We start from the raw sequence: 9,567 nt of genomic DNA on the forward strand, positions 1-9,567 counted from the left end.
TCCATGATGGAATAGTCTCTGAGCAGGCTGTGGACCAGCCTGCGGCAGTCCAGAAAGGACATCCTCTCCTTCTTCAGAATGAGGCGGTTCCTGGCAAGCCATATAGCGTCCTTAAAACAGTTCATAAGGCGCCAGGCCTCCCGGGTTGCCTCATCGCCGAAATTCCCAGGGAAACAGGCCGTACAGCACCGCGCAGTGCGTTAGCCTGTTCCTGGGCACGCAGTCACTGAGTTCAAGTTCCAGGGCGTCCAACAGGCCCTGAGCAAACGGACACTGCCAAAAGAGGTGCAAAGATGTTTCCTCCACGAAGGGGCACCGGGGGCAGTACCGCGTTTTGCACAGGTTGCGGGCATGCATGAATGACCTCAAGGGCAGTCCCCCCCTGAATGGCCATCCAAGACAAGTCCTTGTGCCCGTTGGTCAACTTCGCCGAAGCCACATTAGTCCATACAGTCTCTGCGGTGGCCGCAGTGAGCCCTGGAACGAGCTCCATAGGGTCCTGTGCTCTGATGAGCTTGTGGACAGTTTTTGGCTTCCACAAGTCGGGCTTGAGTCCCTCCAGTTGGTGTTCCCTCACAAACTTGACGACGCCCCCGTAGAACCAGGGAGTGTGCCAGTTGTAAGGGATGGAGCTGTCCCACTTGTCCCAGCTCAGACCCCTCCAGAGGGGGAGGAGGAACAGGCGAGACATGGACCTGCCCGCAGAGCCATTTTTCTGTTGCAGAGTCCTCCGCACACAGTCACATACGAAGGCTGCCCGCAGCAAGGTAGGGATATCCGGAACACCTTTTCCGCCCTTGCGGGGTTCCTTGTACATCACGGAGCGCTTCACTCTGTCCATTTTGGAGCCCCAGATGAAACAAAACACGGTCCTGAACAGATACTACACTTGATCTTAGCCAAAAGGCCGAGAAGCGATGGCCACAACGGTTTCCCGAAAACTCCCCTTCTCGGACACCACGTCCTTCTTGTTAAGGCGAAGCCAGACATACATACCCTATTATGCGCTCCACCCTCTCAGATGGCGGACCGGACGTGCTTTCACACTGCATCTCCTATTGCCTAGCACTGCCTCTGTCTTCCTTTCTGCTCTCAAATCTGAATAGCTCCACCCCCCAATCACACTGCGTCTGCTTCCACCTGATGGATGGCAGACATACACGTCTCTGTCTCTGTCTCCGTCTCTGTCTGGCATACATGACATGCAGCTAGCTCTTTGGCTGGCTGTCTCTGTAGCTGGCTGGCTGTCTCTGTGGCTGGCTGCCTAGCTGGCTAGCTTATTATTAGTACCTACCTACCTACCTATCTATCTATCTATCTATCTATCTATCTATCTATCTATCTATCTATCTATCTAATCTATCCTATCTATTCTATCTAATGTATCTAATCTATCTATCAAAGAACATGGAGGGTGAATTCTCCCAGCTGGAGCCGTAGGCAGGCAGCATCAGCAGGATACATCGGCCACCAGGAAATCAAATCCAAAGGAAACGGTTTAATAAAACTGCACCTACCTTTCCACCTACCTGCTCGGTCGCTTGACCGGCTGCAACTGAGCTGCTTGTTGTGCTGGCAGCTGTGTATAGCAGCAAAGCCTTGATGACATCACGTCCCGCGATGACATCACCAGCACTGGCCCGGCAGCCAAGTTGTAAACAACTCTGCCAGTTGGTTGCCATGGCAACAGAGGCCAGCAAGTCTTGGACAAACAAACTTTTCGTAGCCACACTCGGGCTAATTTTTCGGGGTCGGTCCACCTGCGCACAACACACTCGAGGGATGTTTCTTGCAACACAGTAGTTTCAGGTGCAGCCGGCTTGTTTCCTTCTTCATTCTTTTGCTCTGTTTTTTGCAAACTCATTAGGGGGTGCACTGAACCTGGAGGCACTGCAATACCAGGTCAATGCCTGGAGAGGACAGAGCAAGCTCTTTTTCCATCTCCCTGTTCTAAAAATCCATTTAATATATGGTCCCCAGATAGGGGACGTATCAGATATTAAACTGATAAGAACAGATACTACACTTGATCTTAGCCAAAGGCCGAGAAGCGATGGCCACAACGGTTTCCCGAAAACTCCCCTTCTCGGACACCACGTCCTTCTTGTTAAGGCGAAGCCAGACATACATACCCTATTATGCGCTCCACCCTCTCAGATGGCGGACCGGACGTGCTTTCACACTGCATCTCCTATTGCCTAGCACTGCCTCTGTCTTCCTTTCTGCTCTCAAATCTGAATAGCTCCACCCCCCAATCACACTGCGTCTGCTTCCACCTGATGGATGGCAGACATACACGTCTCTGTCTCTGTCTCCGTCTCTGTCTGGCATACATGACATGCAGCTAGCTCTTTGGCTGGCTGTCTCTGTAGCTGGCTGGCTGTCTCTGTGGCTGGCTGCCTAGCTGGCTAGCTTATTATTAGTACCTACCTACCTACCTACCTACCTATCTATCTATCTATCTATCTATCTATCTATCTATCTATCTATCTATCTATCTAATCTATCCTATCTATTCTATCTAATGTATCTAATCTATCTATCAAAGAACATGGAGGGTGAATTCTCCCAGCTGGAGCCGTAGGCAGGCAGCATCAGCAGGATACATCGGCCACCAGGAAATCAAATCCAAAGGAAACGGTTTAATAAACTGCACCTACCTTTCCACCTACCTGCTCGGTCGCTTGACCGGCTGCAACTGAGCTGCTTGTTGTGCTGGCAGCTGTGTATAGCAGCAAAGCCTTGATGACATCACGTCCCGCGATGACATCACCAGCACTGGCCCGGCAGCCAAGTTGTAAACAACTCTGCCAGTTGGTTGCCATGGCAACAGAGGCCAGCAAGTCTTGGACAAACAAACTTTTCGTAGCCACACTCGGGCTAATTTTTCGGGGTCGGTCCACCTGCGCACAACACACTCGAGGGATGTTTCTTGCAACACAGTAGTTTCAGGTGCAGCCGGCTTGTTTCCTTCTTCATTCTTTTGCTCTGTTTTTTGCAAACTCATTAGGGGGTGCACTGAACCTGGAGGCACTGCAATACCAGGTCAATGCCTGGAGAGGACAGAGCAAGCTCTTTTTCCATCTCCCTGTTCTAAAAATCCATTTAATATATGGTCCCCAGATAGGGGACGTATCAGATATTAAACTGATAAGAACAGATTTTTTTTTTAAGTTGGCTATCCACAAGGGATATCAACGATTTTATTTAAAACAGAAAAAAATACACATGCTTATCAAACAAAACAAAATTCAATAATACACTTTTTATCAACTCAAACGTTACAAAAGAAAACCTCTTTAGAAATAAACTCCACCACCTTTAAATCAAATCTTCATCCCTCCTTTATACGCAAAATAAGACAACACTTGTAACATAATAACAGATTTTGAACCTTCTTCCAATCTTTTAACAAGTTTTATAGGTATCTTGTAAGTTTCAAAAAACCTTGCTCTATCTTTTTCTAGGTTTTGCGCCACTTTCGCATACATTTTATTAAAATGCAAACCTCCTATCTCTAATCTATCTATCTCCTCCCAAACCTCTACCGGTACTGTCGCATAATCTTTTCTTTCGTCTTCTGTTTGCTTTCCCTTTGTAACCGGCTCCGTCTTATCTCTCTCTCTAGTGGCTCTCTTAATAGAAAGAGCAGCTCCCTCCTCCTGTTGAGAAACAATATTACCTTCCTCTGTCTCTTCCTTTTCTTTTTCCCTACTTCTCTTTTCTTTTTAGGGCAATAAGCATATAAATGGTCAACACTTCCACACAAATGACATGTTTTCTGTTGATCACACATGTTTGGCAAATGTCCTTCTTTTTGACACTTCCCACACCACAGTGCTGTACAATTGTCCTTTATATGTCCATATTTCTTGCAGTTGCGGCAAAAATCCTCCATGCCAGCATAAAACAAATCACCATTGACACGGCCTATTTTAAAACGTCCTGGTGGGACACACAAACTCCCGTCTTCTAGTTCTTTGAACTTGACGGCGAATCTCCATTTCATCGTCCATAGGCCATACTGGTTCAGAACTTTTCCCTTCGAGATGATATCTTCGCAAAATCTTGACAAAAATACAGTTATCTCCTCCTCGGAGATATACGGGCTGTACATCCGGACAGTCAATATACGTTCTCTCCTCGGGAAATGAGACATTACGTCAATTCCATTCAACAATACATTCCCTTTCCCACATTCCAGCTTACCCATTAATAAGCTGTGGTCCTCCTCGGAGCTCATCACAAGGTCGTAACAACCTCTCTTGGGAAACTCCAATATCGCCAATATCTGGTCTTTCCGAATTTCAAGAAGCTTGAACAGAAGTTCTTCCACGACAAAGGCCAGTCCCATCATCTTTTTCCCAGGGTCTCTCAGGATAAACCGAACTCCATTCTTTATTCGAGCATAAGAAGGCACCTCTCCGGTAGATGACCCATCCTGGTTCGAAAACTCCATGTTCTTACGACCAGCAAAGCGTAACGACTCCGTGCAGAAACTAGAAGACACCTCACCTGCAAAACAGCAGATAGGTGAGGATCGCTTCCCGTTGCCTGGGGACTAAGCCGCCTGCCAAAAGCAGCAAGGAGGTGAACCTCCAAGGCCAACAGGTCGGGTACCCCAGGCACCTTCTGACCAGATCTCCTGTAGATACTACACTTGATCTTAGCCAAAAGGCCGAGAAGCGATGGCCACAACGGTTTCCCGAAAACTCCCCTTCTCGGACACCACGTCCTTCTTGTTAAGGCGAAGCCAGACATACATACCCTATTATGCGCTCCACCCTCTCAGATGGCGGACCGGACGTGCTTTCACACTGCATCTCCTATTGCCTAGCACTGCCTCTGTCTTCCTTTCTGCTCTCAAATCTGAATAGCTCCACCCCCCAATCACACTGCGTCTGCTTCCACCTGATGGATGGCAGACATACACGTCTCTGTCTCTGTCTCCGTCTCTGTCTGGCATACATGACATGCAGCTAGCTCTTTGGCTGGCTGTCTCTGTAGCTGGCTGGCTGTCTCTGTGGCTGGCTGCCTAGCTGGCTAGCTTATTATTAGTACCTACCTACCTACCTACCTATCTATCTATCTATCTATCTATCTATCTATCTATCTATCTAATCTATCCTATCTATTCTATCTAATGTATCTAATCTATCTATCAAAGAACATGGAGGGTGAATTCTCCCAGCTGGAGCCGTAGGCAGGCAGCATCAGCAGGATACATCGGCCACCAGGAAATCAAATCCAAAGGAAACGGTTTAATAAACTGCACCTACCTTTCCACCTACCTGCTCGGTCGCTTGACCGGCTGCAACTGAGCTGCTTGTTGTGCTGGCAGCTGTGTATAGCAGCAAAGCCTTGATGACATCACGTCCCGCGATGACATCACCAGCACTGGCCCGGCAGCCAAGTTGTAAACAACTCTGCCAGTTGGTTGCCATGGCAACAGAGGCCAGCAAGTCTTGGACAAACAAACTTTTCGTAGCCACACTCGGGCTAATTTTTCGGGGTCGGTCCACCTGCGCACAACACACTCGAGGGATGTTTCTTGCAACACAGTAGTTTCAGGTGCAGCCGGCTTGTTTCCTTCTTCATTCTTTTGCTCTGTTTTTTGCAAACTCATTAGGGGGTGCACTGAACCTGGAGGCACTGCAATACCAGGTCAATGCCTGGAGAGGACAGAGCAAGCTCTTTTTCCATCTCCCTGTTCTAAAAATCCATTTAATATATGGTCCCCAGATAGGGGACGTATCAGATATTAAACTGATAAGAACAGATTTTTTTTTTTTGATTGAAAATATCTTTATTACAATCAGTCGTCGTCAGGCATACATAAACTGTGACGCAGCACAGTTCAATAAATAAGACACTACATACTCAGCACCATGGTACAACATACAGCACAGGCTCCCTACGCTATACATCATACCACCCGCTACACTAACATTCCCGCATACCTTAGCAATCCTAAAACAACAAACAATAAAGCAATACAGACAAGTGATGGGGTAAGGGGGGTGGGAAAGAGGGGGGTAGGGAGGGGAAATCACAGGCCCGAAGCTTTATTGAAAGACGACACAACACAAGGGGAGAGGGGGAAGGAGAGGGGTATCAATCCTCTTCTTCCTGGTCCGATCTGTCCATGATGGAATAGTCCTCTGAGCAGGCTGTGGACCAGCCTGCGGCAGTCCAGAAGGACATCCTCTCCTTCTTCAGAATGAGGCGGTTCCTGGCAAGCCATATAGCGTCCTTAAACAGTTCATAAGGCGCCAGGCCTCCCGGGTTGCCTCATCGCCGAAATTCCCAGGGAACAGGCCGTACAGCACCGCGCAGTGCGTTAGCCTGTTCCTGGGCACGCAGTCACTGAGTTCAAGTTCCAGGGCGTCCAACAGGCCCTGAGCAAACGGACACTGCCAAAAGAGGTGCAAAGATGTTTCCTCCACGAAGGGGCACCGGGGGCAGTACCGCGTTTTGCACAGGTTGCGGGCATGCATGAATGACCTCAAGGGCAGTCCCCCCTGAATGGCCATCCAAGACAAGTCCTTGTGCCCGTTGGTCAACTTCGCCGAAGCCACATTAGTCCATACAGTCCTCTGCGGTGGCCGCAGTGAGCCCTGGAACGAGCTCCATAGGGTCCTGTGCTCTGATGAGCTTGTGGACAGTTTTTGGCTTCCACAAGTCGGGCTTGAGTCCCTCCAGTTGGTGTTCCCTCACAAACTTGACGACGCCCCCGTAGAACCAGGGAGTGTGCCAGTTGTAAGGGATGGAGCTGTCCCACTTGTCCCAGCTCAGACCCCTCCAGAGGGGGAGGAGGAACAGGCGAGACATGGACCTGCCCGCAGAGCCATTTTTCTGTTGCAGAGTCCTCCGCACACAGTCACATACGAAGGCTGCCCGCAGCAAGGTAGGGATATCCGGAACACCTTTTCCGCCCTTGCGGGGTTCCTTGTACATCACGGAGCGCTTCACTCTGTCCATTTTGGAGCCCCAGATGAAACAAAACACGGTCCTGGTGATGGCCCTGCAGACGGTGACATGGGGGGGCCAGGCCTGTGCGGTGTACTGAAGCACAGGCAGAACTTCGTTCCTCAGGACCAATGCTTTGCCCTCAATGGTGAGGTGTCTGAGGCTCCACAGCCCGATCTTCGTATTGACCTAGCCAATCGCTCTTCCCAGGACTTGAGGGCCGCGCCTTCCTTTCCGAACCAGACTCCAAGGATCTTGATGAAGTCCGGTTTGATGGTAAACGGGAAGGGGGCGGAGGAAGCCAGGTGCCACTCCCCGAAGAGCATAGCCTCCGACTTCCCGCAGTTGACCTTTGCCCCTGAAGCCTTTCCGAACTTCTCGCAGGTCTGGACGAGTGCGGTCCACCGAACGCTGGTCAGCGCAGAAGACGGTCACGTCGTCCATGTACAGCGAGCACTTGACCTCGTGTCGATCGGGTCCGGGTACGGTGATCCCTCTGATCTCTCCGTTCTGCCGTATAGCCTCCGCGAAGGATTCTATAACACAAACAAAAAGGAGAGGTGAGAGAGGGCAGCCTTGTCTGACCCCAGAAAGAACCGGAAAGGGGTCAGTCTTCCAGCCGTTCACCAGTACCCTGCTGAAAATATCAAAATACATCACGTTAACAAAACGACAAACATATCACCAAGTCCTAACCTACGCAGTGCCCTGCCCATGAACTCGTGAGAGACCCGGTCGAAAGCCTTCTCCTGATCAAGGCTGACCAGGGCCGCGTGTGCACGGCGGCTTTGGATGTAATGGACCGTGTCCCTCACTAGGGCGAGGCTGTCTGCGATCCTGCGGCCGGGAATGCCACAGGTCTGGTCCAGATGGACGACCTGACCGATGACCTTCTTCAGCCGGTTGGCCAGCACCTTGGCGAGGATCTTGTAGTCCACGTTCAAGAGAGAGATGGGACGCCAATTTTTCAAGTCACATCTCTCCCCCTTCCGCTTATACAGGATCGTGATCGTACCCTCCCTCAACGACGGAGGCATTCTGCCCTCCACCACCATCTCCTCGTACAGCTCCAACAGGTCCGGGCAAATGAGATCCCCCAGCGCTACATAGAGCTCCGCTGGGAGACCATCACTGCCCGGGGTCCTGCCAGGCCTAAAGGATTTAGCGGCAGAGAGCAGCTCCCCCACCGTCAAGGGGGCCGTCCATGGCCGACGCACCTGCGGGATCAACAACGTTAGTGATACCTGACAGGAACCTCGTCGGCCACTTCGGAGTCCGGTGGTCTTCGGGGCGTAGAGGCTGCGGTAGAAGCTGGTGACAACCCCCATCACGTCCTCTTTGCCCTTCCGCAAACTTCCGGTCTCATCCCGCAGCTCAGTCAGGGGCGTGTGGCCGGCGTGGAGTTTCCTGAAAAAAACGAGTTACATTTCTCACCCTTCTCCAGGTTCTCCACCTTGGAACGGAAGACGATTCGCTTGGATTCCTCCTCAAAGTGCCTTTGCAAGCTCTTTTTGGTCTCCTCCAGCTCCTCCTTCACGTCCCAGCCGCACCGGAGAAGGTCTTGCAGTGACCGCAGCTCGCGCTGCAGCCTCCTGAAGTCCCTCTTTCTTCCGCACGCCTGTGACGACTCTTGGCCTGAAAGAAACTGCGAAATTGAACCTTAACAAATTCCCACCAATCACTAACACGCTCAAACATACATTTATCGTTGCGCCATACGATGTAGGCCTCTCTAAGCTCCTCCAGAACCTCCTCCTGAGCCAGTAGAGCACAATTCAGCTTCCAAGAGCCTGGGCCAGATGGGAAACCATGGCCCAGAACCCCTTGAAACAGAATGGCCCTGTGGTCAGAGAAGAAGCAGGGAACCATAGAGTGCCTAGTCTGCCTGACTGCTCGAGAGGCAACACAAAGTCAATCCGAGAAACGGAGCGAGCCATCGGGGCGGCTCCATGTATAATAACAGAGCCGTTCCCGATGGACCCAACAACGTCCTGCAAGGATGCTTCAGTCACCATCTCGATGAGCAGTTTGGATGTGACATCCAACTTGACAGATGTCCCAGAACTGCGTCCGTCCGCTTCAATGGGGCAGTTGAAGTCCCCCACCCAACATACAGCCCTGGAGGTTGCGAGCTGGGCCCGCAGGGCCTGGAATAGTTCCAGACGCGCACCCTTCTCAGGAGAGGCATACACATGATGGAGCTTACGGGCTCCCGCCAAGAGCCGTCTGCAATTAGCAATCTGCCACGACAAGCTCCTGAACAGAACAAGTGTAAAGTTGCCTCCCCTGATCAGGATGTCGACCCCTGCGGACGTCCAGTCGCCCCCGCCGGCCAGTAGGAGGGACCGTTGGGACCACTGCCTGGCCAGATGGTTGTAGGACCTAGCAGAGGACAGAGCACCATCCTGCAACATATACACATCGCACAACTGAGCATTCAAAAAAACGAAAGAACTGTCTGGAATCTAGACCTAATTTCTCTCATATCCGCCACAGTTAAGCTAAAGATGGAAAGATTAGCCATGGGAGAAAAAGAAAAGGGTTAGTCACAGACTCATACGATACCACTCCGGTCGCGGCGGATCTCTTCTTCGGGGC

At 50.9% G+C, this 9,567-nt stretch overlaps 1 non-coding gene and 4 pseudogenes across 1 annotated transcript; all 5 read right to left on the reverse strand.

The window, feature by feature from the left end:
• Positions 1–842: 842 nt before the first annotated feature.
• Positions 843–919, reverse strand: LOC138775509 (U2 spliceosomal RNA; annotated as a pseudogene).
• Positions 920–1,865: 946 nt separating this feature from the next.
• On the reverse strand, positions 1,866–2,055 carry LOC138775501 (U2 spliceosomal RNA). Its single transcript, XR_011360569.1, has one exon. It is a non-coding gene; the product is annotated as a U2 spliceosomal RNA (small nuclear RNA).
• A 953-nt stretch (positions 2,056–3,008) lies between these two features.
• LOC138775505 (U2 spliceosomal RNA) lies at positions 3,009–3,226 on the reverse strand (annotated as a pseudogene).
• A 1,380-nt stretch (positions 3,227–4,606) lies between these two features.
• Positions 4,607–4,690, reverse strand: LOC138775515 (U2 spliceosomal RNA; annotated as a pseudogene).
• Positions 4,691–5,627: 937 nt separating this feature from the next.
• On the reverse strand, positions 5,628–5,804 carry LOC138775504 (U2 spliceosomal RNA; annotated as a pseudogene).
• Positions 5,805–9,567: the final 3,763 nt, after the last annotated feature.

Source organism: Dendropsophus ebraccatus, unplaced genomic scaffold (assembly GCF_027789765.1).
Source record: "Dendropsophus ebraccatus isolate aDenEbr1 unplaced genomic scaffold, aDenEbr1.pat pat_scaffold_1683_ctg1, whole genome shotgun sequence".
Classification (NCBI taxonomy): domain Eukaryota; kingdom Metazoa; phylum Chordata; class Amphibia; order Anura; family Hylidae; genus Dendropsophus; species Dendropsophus ebraccatus.